Below are 10000 nucleotides of genomic sequence, written 5' to 3' on the forward strand. Positions count from 1 at the left end.
TGAAACCAGCCTCATTAAAAACAAGGATGAGCTGCAGAGTGCGAAGTAGGTCCGTAGATTTCAAATTCATTCCTGAACTGAATTTCCCGCCCGCGGCAACGATACCAGATGCATCCATCTGATTATTTACTTTTTTTATCAGATATGTCCAGAAATACGGACATATATGATATTTGAGTAAAAATGTTCAAATGTCATAATGTAATTCTATGCATTTATTTATAGAAAATGTAATGACATAATAATTCGGTAATACATAGTCTCGAAACTGCAAACTTCTCATATCGCCAATTGGCAACTGCCAACACGCCAACGGCTCTAGCTGAGAGGACCAGACCCAACGATGTCTCTCGGCACTATTGTCAAACCGAGTCAAGCACGAATGTAACATAATAAGACATATTCTTCATTTTCTCTTTACATATTACACACATCTAAAATCTGAAAGCACCATCGTATTCAGGGTGATTTTATTGATAATAACACAAGATTTTATTTTATCTTGATGTCATGAATTATGCAAAATCCGATGATGAATAAAAACAGGTATAAAGAATGAAATGTTTCTCCCTTCAACTTCTACTCGTTTGTACAAATTCCTTTGTTATTTTAACTTATTGATTTCAGGAAAAGAGATTTAATTTGTACATTTAATAACCGAATCCTTTGGTATGACCCAAAAACTTTCCTAGCTTTCGTTAAAACGGGAAGGAAATAAATGAAGAAATGTAAAACATAGGGCTAGTTTTCTAAGCTACAAACGAAGGATATGCCCAACCCTGAGCGCCGCAGTCCTGCCCTCCATGCTTACCAGCCAATCAGAGGCCGCCAACCAAACAAAGCGTCTCGTAGGCGCCAAGAATCTACGCTTGAAATGAATCGACTATAAGTGTCCGTCGTGTTCTCAGAAATCAATAAATATCATCACTTTGGAAGTGTTGTGCGAGAGGGACTTTTCTTTCTGTTTTGAGAGAGAGAGAGAGAGAGAGAGAGAGAGAGAGAGAGAGAGAGAGGAGAGAGAGTATATAAAATGGCGTGTATGAATTTATCATCTCCTTCCAGAAAATCATTAATTTACCGAAGACTTTGCATCGATTTTATGAAACCATCCAAATTATGTATTATTTTTTTTTCAAGCTAATCAACTTTCACTTTCTCTCCAAAATCTTTCCTTCCTTAAGTCTTTTAACTACGAATCCAGCCTCAAAATATCGGCTCTAGAGATTCAGAGTGATGAAACTCATTGAAATGCCGTCGTATGTTTTAGTTGTGAAATTCAGAAGGTTTTTAAGCGTGTACTCTGAGAGATATTCTTTCAGAGAAGTGATTCCTGCAGGAGGTATTCGTCCATGATTCGCCAGTGAGGTGATAAACGTAGTAGTGGCTTTTGAGGAATTATTCTCTGGAGCAAACCCCAACCATGGAACACAGCTTTATTCATGCTTGTAGATGTATAAATATAATTGCATACATAATACATACATATGCTATATACGCATAATATAATTGCATACATAATACATACATATGCTACATATAAGTATTTAATGCATACATATTTGTGTATATATTCATATACATAAAAATGTATATACATGCATTAAGCTACAAATATCATTCAACATCTAACAAACTCTACCTAGGAATTAATATAATTTCATATATGTTAACCGAAAGGGAATTTTTTAGTTGATGAGAAATTCGTCGGCTCGTGCACTCGAACCACGGAAACCAAGAATTCAAGACGTACAGGTTTCGGCGGTTCGAATCTGTTAACATATAATGAAATTATATTTATTCCGAGGCAGAGCGAATTAGGTATTAAAGGACATTTGTAGCTTAATGCTTGAAGCATATGAATCACTGCGATGTGATGAAATTCATTTATGGCAGTATATATATATATATATATATATATATATATATATATATATATATATATATATATATAGTTATATAATATATATATATATATATATATATATATATATATATATACATATACATACATATATATATATAATATAAATAAAATATATATATATATATATATATATATATATATATATATATATATATATATACATAAGTCACTTGAATTATCATCAAACTAAAAAATTCCCCTTCGGTTAACTAAAATGAAAATATGTAATTCCGAGGTAGATCGAATTGGGTATTAAAGGACATTTGTAGTTCGATGTGTATATGAATCACTTGTGAAGTGATAAAAATTCGTAATATATATATATATACCTAGACACACACAGATATATATATATATATATATATATATATATATATATATATATATATATATATATATATATATATATAAAGGTTTTTTGCCACGAAGGAAAAAATGAAAAAGCTTTATTTATACATAACATCACGTTTTATATACTTCGTGATCAAGTTATTCATATATATATATATATATATATATATATATATATATATATATATATATATATAACTACATACATCAAAATACACACACACATAAAACCATAAGGCAGGTGACAACGAAAAACAGTAATCAGAATCGCGTGATGCGCCATCGTCTACGACCAACAACGAAACTCCTTCGTCAGGATATAAATTTCCCTCCGAGTGAGGCAGAGAGGGCCAAAGTTTTGACCGGCCATCGATGAGCCGAAAATACCGACGTCTCTTCCTCTTTCTTCCTCTTTCAACTCTCTGGAGAGAGGAGGCTCTTAACTTGCGGGTGGTCCGATAAACAAAGGAGGAGATAGGAGGAAAGAGAGGAGGAGAGAGAAAGTAGGAGAGAGAAAGGGGAAAAATGCCTTGCGTTGTTCCTGCTCCCCAACGCCACAGAAAACAAGAGGAAATAGGATGATGGGGAAAATACATTATAAAATGAGGTTTTATATCGTATATATGTGTAGTATACATATGTCAGTATACATTACACACACACACACACACACACACACACACACACACACACACACACACATATATATATATATATATATATATATATATATATATGTGTGTGTGTGTGTGTGTGTATGATGTATATATACGTATATTATATATCATATACCTGTTTATGTATACATACAAACATTATAAACATACGAATGTAAAAGGCACGTATATCACTATTTGATCGTTGCATCCATAAATTTCGGGCACTTCCTTCTATGCCCCTGTTGCCAGTGGAAAGGGGCACAGAAGGAAGTGCCCGAAATAATGGTTCCAACGTTCAAATACCGTTTTACGACGTTCCGAAACTGTATGTGCTTCTGAATACATTTTCCCTCCAATTTGTGTGTGTGTGTCTTTATTTTTTGTTCTAAAGGTCGACAATGTGCCTAGTTTGACGAATGGCATAGGCCATTTTTTCCCAAAAACTGAAAAAATGGGCATCAAAAGATTTTGATTACACTCAGAGCTCCTTTGACGAAATTTAGTTTAGAAATGTGACCACGCACACAGCTGATATTTTGATACGTTATAGAATATAAAAAAAAACTTAAGACATTTTGGCTGGAAAAAAAAATTGAGATACGCCAATTCGTCAAAAGAGGGGTGTTAATATAATGGATGATTATTATCATTTTTTTTTTACCACAACGTTTTCTCCGTAAATAGGAAAAGGGGCCGAGACGTTTGTCTGTCCTCCCTCAGATCTTAAAAATTACTGAGGCCAGAGGGCTGCAAATTGGTATGTTGATCATCCAACCACCAATCATCAGACATACCAAACTGCAGCCAACTAGCCTCTAGTGGTCTTTATTCTATTTAAGGTTAAGTTTAGTCATGATCGAGCACACACATACACATACACACACACACACACACCTCAAACAGCGAAGTGGAGTTGCTATAGACTCGACGGTGAATCAAATGGCAGGACTCTGACGGAGCACAAGGCGACGACATCCTAACAGGAAGGCTTGAGAGGTCCTACGAAAGGGGCTTGTTAAGGAGTAAGTCAACAGGGAACTAGAGTGCAGTCTGTCAAAGTTAAATGGAGAGAGAGAGAGAGAGAGAGAGAGAGAGAGAGAGAGAGAGAGAGAGAGAGAGAGAGAGAGAATTTGAAAGGGTAAGTGACACCTAGAGACAGGACAGACCAGGATGTATATATATATATATATATAATATATATATATATTATATATATATATATATAGTATTAGAGAGAGAGAGAGAGAGAGAGAGAGAGAGAGAGAGAGAGAGAGAGAGAATTTGAAGGGGTAAGTGACACCTAGAGACGGGACAAACCAAGGATGTATATATGTATCATATATATATATATATATATATGTGTGTGTGTGTGTGTGTGTGTATATATATATATATATATATATATATATATATATATATATATATATATATATATAGAGAGAGAGAGAGAGAGAGAGAGAGAGAGAGAGAGAGAGAGATAATCAAAGCACTAACTTGTATCCGGGATAAACCACACCCTTCCTACAAGAAGGTTTTTTATCTTCTTTTTCTGTGACAGTCTTTTTCGAAATATTTCCTCCTCATTTTTCTATGCAAAAAAGTAGGGGACGGGCAACCCGAGGCCCTTATTTACCCACTCCCGACAATAAGACTGAGGTGAAAAAGATAAATGTTTTGGAACTAACCCTCGAGGGAAGAGACAGAACTCCTCTAAAAAAAGAGACTTGGCACAGAAAAAAAAAAAAAATAAATTGGCATCGTAACTGACAGTCTATTCCGGCTTTGGATGCAAAGAATATTTACAAAACAATATGAAATTTACCTTTCCGAAGTTTTCTTAATATATGAAATGAATATAGGATGATTTTTAGCAATTCAATAACAATCAAGTGACGCTATAATTCGTACCAATTCGCTATAAAACCCATCGCATAACTCATTTATTTTAGACTTCTTTCCTTTCCCTTCATCTCATAACTGGCACCAATTAAGTCCATTTCCTATCTAATCTTTTTCAGTTTCATGCAAAAGAAAACTATTGTGCCGGCTTTGTCTGTCCGTCCGCACTTTCTTCTCTCCGCCCTCAGATCTTAACAACTACTGAGGCTAGAGGACTGCCAATTCGTATATTGATCATCCACCCTACAATCATCAAACATACTAAATTGGAGCCCTCTAGCCTCCGTAGATTTTATTTTATTTAAGGTTAAAGTTAGCCATGCTCGTGCGTCTGGCAACGATTAGTTAAAAGTTTCATGGGGCGTGGCTCATACAGCATTATACCAAGACCACTTAAAGATACATCTATATTTGGTGGCCTTGATTATACATTGTAACGGCTGTACAGAAAACTCGAATGCGCAGAAGAAACTTCGGCGCATTTTTTACTTGTTTTATTTCAAGCGGAGGCCGAAGGGGAGGTCAATCCAAAGGTACCAAATACATGTTCCCAAGGGCAGTATTCGAAAGAGTGAAATTAGAAAAATAAGAAATTTAAGGAAATATGCAGTGAGTATGAACAATGGAGAAACCTATCACGTGGTATATTTTTGCCTACACGAAAGAATGTATATTATTTGCTCAAAAGAGCCAAAACACAACCCTGAGAGAGAGAGAGAGAGAGAGAGAGAGGAGAGAGAGAGAGAGAGAGAGAGCACAAGTTGACAAAGGAGAGAGCCTCTTATTTAGTCGACCTCAATGTGCGGATGAAAAGAAATACTTCAGGTGACGTAACTGAAGTTTAAAATAAGCAGCAAAATAATAATAATAATAATTGAGGATATCCACGAGAAAATAAAATTATCTCGGAAGATGACCAAATCGCACTTGCCGTAAAATAGGAGAGAGCAGAGCCAACCTCTGACCCGAATCCTAACAGTCATTTATGAGACGAAAGTCCTTTGAACCCAAGACCTCAAAAGCCCGAGCTGCAAGTGGAGGACTTTATATGCCCTTTTTGCCCTCAAGCAAGAGAAGACGGTCACTGGAGGAAATGACTTTGTCCTCTCATTAGGAATTTACTGATGCTCACCTCAAAGGCCGGGAAAGTTGAAGACAGCCATTCTTTCGACTTTAACAATGAGTGGGATTTGCAGGCGCTCTTCAGTCGATCTTTGATTTTTCCAGAGGAGTCCCACAAGGGCTGTTCTTTCTACCTTCAGATCCGTGCGATTTCGAAAGCGTTATTCTTAAATTTTTACAGCGGGAATTCACGGGCCAATCTAAAGACCTTACAAATATTTACTTTAAGTTGGACTTCACCTATCTAAAGCCCTTACAAGCTTTTTGAAATGGGATTTCTCGGGCCAAGCTAGACCTTACAAGTTCTTTACAGAGGGATTTCACCAACCTAAAGCCCTTACAAGTTTCTTAAAATGGGATTTCACGGGCCAAGTTCTTTACAGTTGGATTCCACCAATCCAAAGCCCTTACAAGTTTTTAAAAGTTGGATTTCACGGGACAATCTAAAGCCTTAAAACCTTTTTTAAAGTGTGATGCACGGGCCAATGTCAAACCCTCACAAGATTTTTAAAGTGAGATTTTATTTTAAATTGGGATTTCACGAGCTAATCTAAAGCAACTCAAAGTTCTTTTTCAAATGGGATTTTATGTGACAATCTAAAGCCCTTAAACACTTTTTTTCAAGTGGGAATTGACGCGGTGCCTTAAAGCTCTTGAAAGTTTTTAAAAGTAAGAATCAAGGGCCAATCTAAAGCCTTTAAAATTCTCTAAAATGAGATTTTATGGACAATCTAAAGCCTTTAAAATTCTCTAAAATGAGATTTTATGGACAATCTAAAGGCTTTAAAATTTTAAAAAGAGGGATTCCACGGACCCTTACACATTTTTTTCAAGTGGAATTTCGAGGGCCAACCTAAAACCCTTAAAAGTTTTTTTAAAGAATGATTTTAAGAGATATTCTAAAGCCTTAATTTTTAAAAATTTTTTTTTTCAAGTGGGAATTCACGGGCTATTCTCAAAGCCTTTAAAGTTTTCTGAACTGAATTTCACTTGGGCTATTTATTTCAAACTTCAAAATCTTTAGTGGGGATTTCATTGGAGCACAAACGTGACAGATTTACTATAACAACCAAAACTCGTACAGTTCCCTTGGTACGGCAAGCTAAGAATATTAGTTTCAAATTGCCATGGTAAATAACTTCGAAGAAATTTGAGAACATGACTTCTATCAACATACAATGTCCCACAGGCATGTGGGCGCATGCGCACACATACATACATACATACACACCCATGAAACGTATATGAAAGGGAAAATATTATCGATATTTTACGCATCTTGAATGCTGATATGTCATGCTTACATCACTTACTAAAAAGTGGTTATAATCCGTATAGATCCCGAATTATTATTATTATCATTATTATTATTAGTATCCACTTCACAAACACGTCGGAAGCTAACATGAACATACGAACAAATTCATTTCAATTATTAGATATAATTAGTGAAAAGGGGGGCGAGGCGAGGACATATAAGTATTAATGGGAATCGCTTTCCACCCATCGCCTCAATTACCTTTCCTTCCTTCCTTCCTCTCTCTCTTCTCTCTCTCTCTCTCTCTCTCTCTCTCTCTCTCTCTCTCAAGACCAAAGGAATATCTGCCATCCTTTACTTGCAACGCGATTGCGAGTCACTGCATGTAGAAAGTTCCCGCATTGCCCTCGAAGATATCACGTCTGGTAGGAGAAAAAAAACTCTCTCTCTCTCTCTCTCTCTTTCTGTGTGTGTGTGTGTGTGTGTGTTTTAGTCCTTAGGATGGAATAAAATTTACTTTGTCCACAATAAACAAGATGTTGGGCGCAGTGTTGACGTCTTGTGATTTTTCGATTGATAACGAGGTCGAATAGCGATATCTGGCATCTCTCTGTGGCCACACTGAGTATGACTTAATCTTTCTTTGTAAAAAAAAACTAAATAAATAAACTTTATAACATTGCTTTAAATTTTGCTCATTAAACTTCAAAAATGAAAAACTACCAAAAATATAAAATATACACAATATAATGTTTAAATTTTAGTTCTTAAATAATAAAAGTTTAAAGATGTATCGGAATTTGTAATGTCAAATCGAATATCCACCTTATAATTATAGTCAGCTTTGACGATTACAGAGGCAAATTATGTGGATGCAGCTGGATTGGCAACACTCACGTTTAGTCATTTACCCACACAAGGCTAAAACGCTGATTGGGCGTAATGAAATTTCCGGTATATATATATAAACTAGAATTATCACAAATGTAAAATATGCAAACCATAAACGGTGAATATATTCATTTTGTTCGTTTTTTTTGTTTGTATGGTGTTTTTACGTTGCATGGAACCTGTGGTTATTCAGCGACGGGACCAACGGCTTTACTGAACTTCCGAACCACGTCGAGAGTAGACGTCTATCACCAGAAATACACATCTCTAACCCCTCAGTGGAAAGCCCGAGAATCGGACTCGCAGCCACCGAGGTGGCAGGCCAAGACCATACCAATCACGCCACTGAGGCGCTAAATTTATTTTGTGCTTGAAGTTTCAAGAAACATTTAATATTGACTTGCTATACAAAAAATGGGTGTTAAATGAGTACACCACCTAAATAGTGAATGACGAGCACATAACGGCCATGAAAGATAACCGATACACATTTTCTTAACCCCTTTTTTTAGTTTTATTTGAAAGAGAACTGTTGTGCCGGCTTTGTCTGTCCGTCCGCCCTCAGATCTTAAAAGCTACTGAGGCTAGAAGGTTGCATGTCGGTATGTTGATCACCCACCCTCCAATCATCAAACGTACCAAATTGCAGCCCTCTAGCCTCAGTAGTTTTCATTTCATTTAAGGTTAAAAATAGCCATGATCTTACATCAGGCAGTGCTATAGGTATCAACAACATAAGCCACCACTAGACCGTGGCTGAGTTGCATGGGTCGCGGCTAAGAGTGGTCGTAGCTGAGGCCACCACCGGACAGAAAACTTGTTTGTGCCGAATAAACTTCGGCGCAGTTTTTACTTGATTTTTTTTTATTATTACACAACTCGCAATAAACAGGAAAAAAAACTCGCCTGGTGCATTGCCATACTTTACTTAATCTCTAAAATTTGGAACTCGCTGAACTCCGGCCTACTTACCAAAATTTTAAATTTGATTGCAAGGCTGTAGGCTTAATGACCAACTAGCAAAAACAACAAATAAATAAATAAAATAAATAAATAAATTAATTAATTAATTTAATTTTTACTTATGCTTACCGCTGTGGTGATTGTGGAGGGTCACATATGACTAAGACTTCTTGTGTTAGTGAGCGCCACCTGCAAAAATTAATAGATTCATTAATAATAATAATAATAATAATAATAATAATAATAATAATAATAATAACAATAATATAATAATAATAATAATAATAATAATAATAATAATAATAATAATAATAAACCTACAAATATAGATTATAAAAATATTCTGGATAAAATGACTAAAATCTAAAGGCCACTTCTTTTCATGGAATTGTTGTTCATATTCAAAGCTCCGCTTCATCACGGCATCTCAGACAGACATTCTTGTTTTCAAGTAATTGTTGAGTACAATAGTCAAAGATCTATGTAATCAACAAAACCACATTCATTCCTTTTACTGTACCTCCATTCACATCATCTTTCTTCCATCTTGCTATCAACCCTCTCCTTAAAGATATTTCATCAGCGAGGTTTTACTCCTGTTACACCTTTCAAACCTACTTACTCTCAATTTCCTTTCCAGCGCTTACTGACCTCATATGTACCAGCGCTTGGCCTTTGGCTTAAACTCTACATTCCATTCCATTCCATTAACGTTTTCACGCCGTGGTTTCCCTGTACGGAGTTAAACGTGTCACGAATGAGGCTGTCCACTGTTTCCTGTCTTGACAATTTTTCTTACATGAACCAACTGGGTCTAGACAAGACCGATACCCCGACCAGCTGCTTTCATATCTGTTGCTCTTCTGATTTAACTGCTTTCCTTCCTTTTTATCAGATCTTTACCAAGAACTGATTGGTTGATCAATTGATTTA

The 10000-nt window shown here is 35.8% G+C and overlaps 1 protein-coding gene across 7 annotated transcripts in view; it reads right to left on the bottom strand.

Moving 5' to 3' along the window:
- LOC135197013 (G-protein-signaling modulator 2-like) overlaps nt 1-10000 on the bottom strand; it is a 533720-nt gene that overhangs the window by 205248 nt on the left and 318472 nt on the right. For all 7 annotated transcript variants that reach the window (XM_064223911.1, XM_064223918.1, XM_064223915.1 and 4 more), the window contains one exon: nt 9197-9256. The gene's annotated coding sequence lies outside the window, so the exon portion shown is untranslated. The remainder of the gene's footprint in view (nt 1-9196; nt 9257-10000) is intronic.

This window comes from Macrobrachium nipponense, chromosome 18, assembly GCF_015104395.2.
Source record: "Macrobrachium nipponense isolate FS-2020 chromosome 18, ASM1510439v2, whole genome shotgun sequence".
Lineage (NCBI taxonomy): Eukaryota > Metazoa > Arthropoda > Malacostraca > Decapoda > Palaemonidae > Macrobrachium > Macrobrachium nipponense.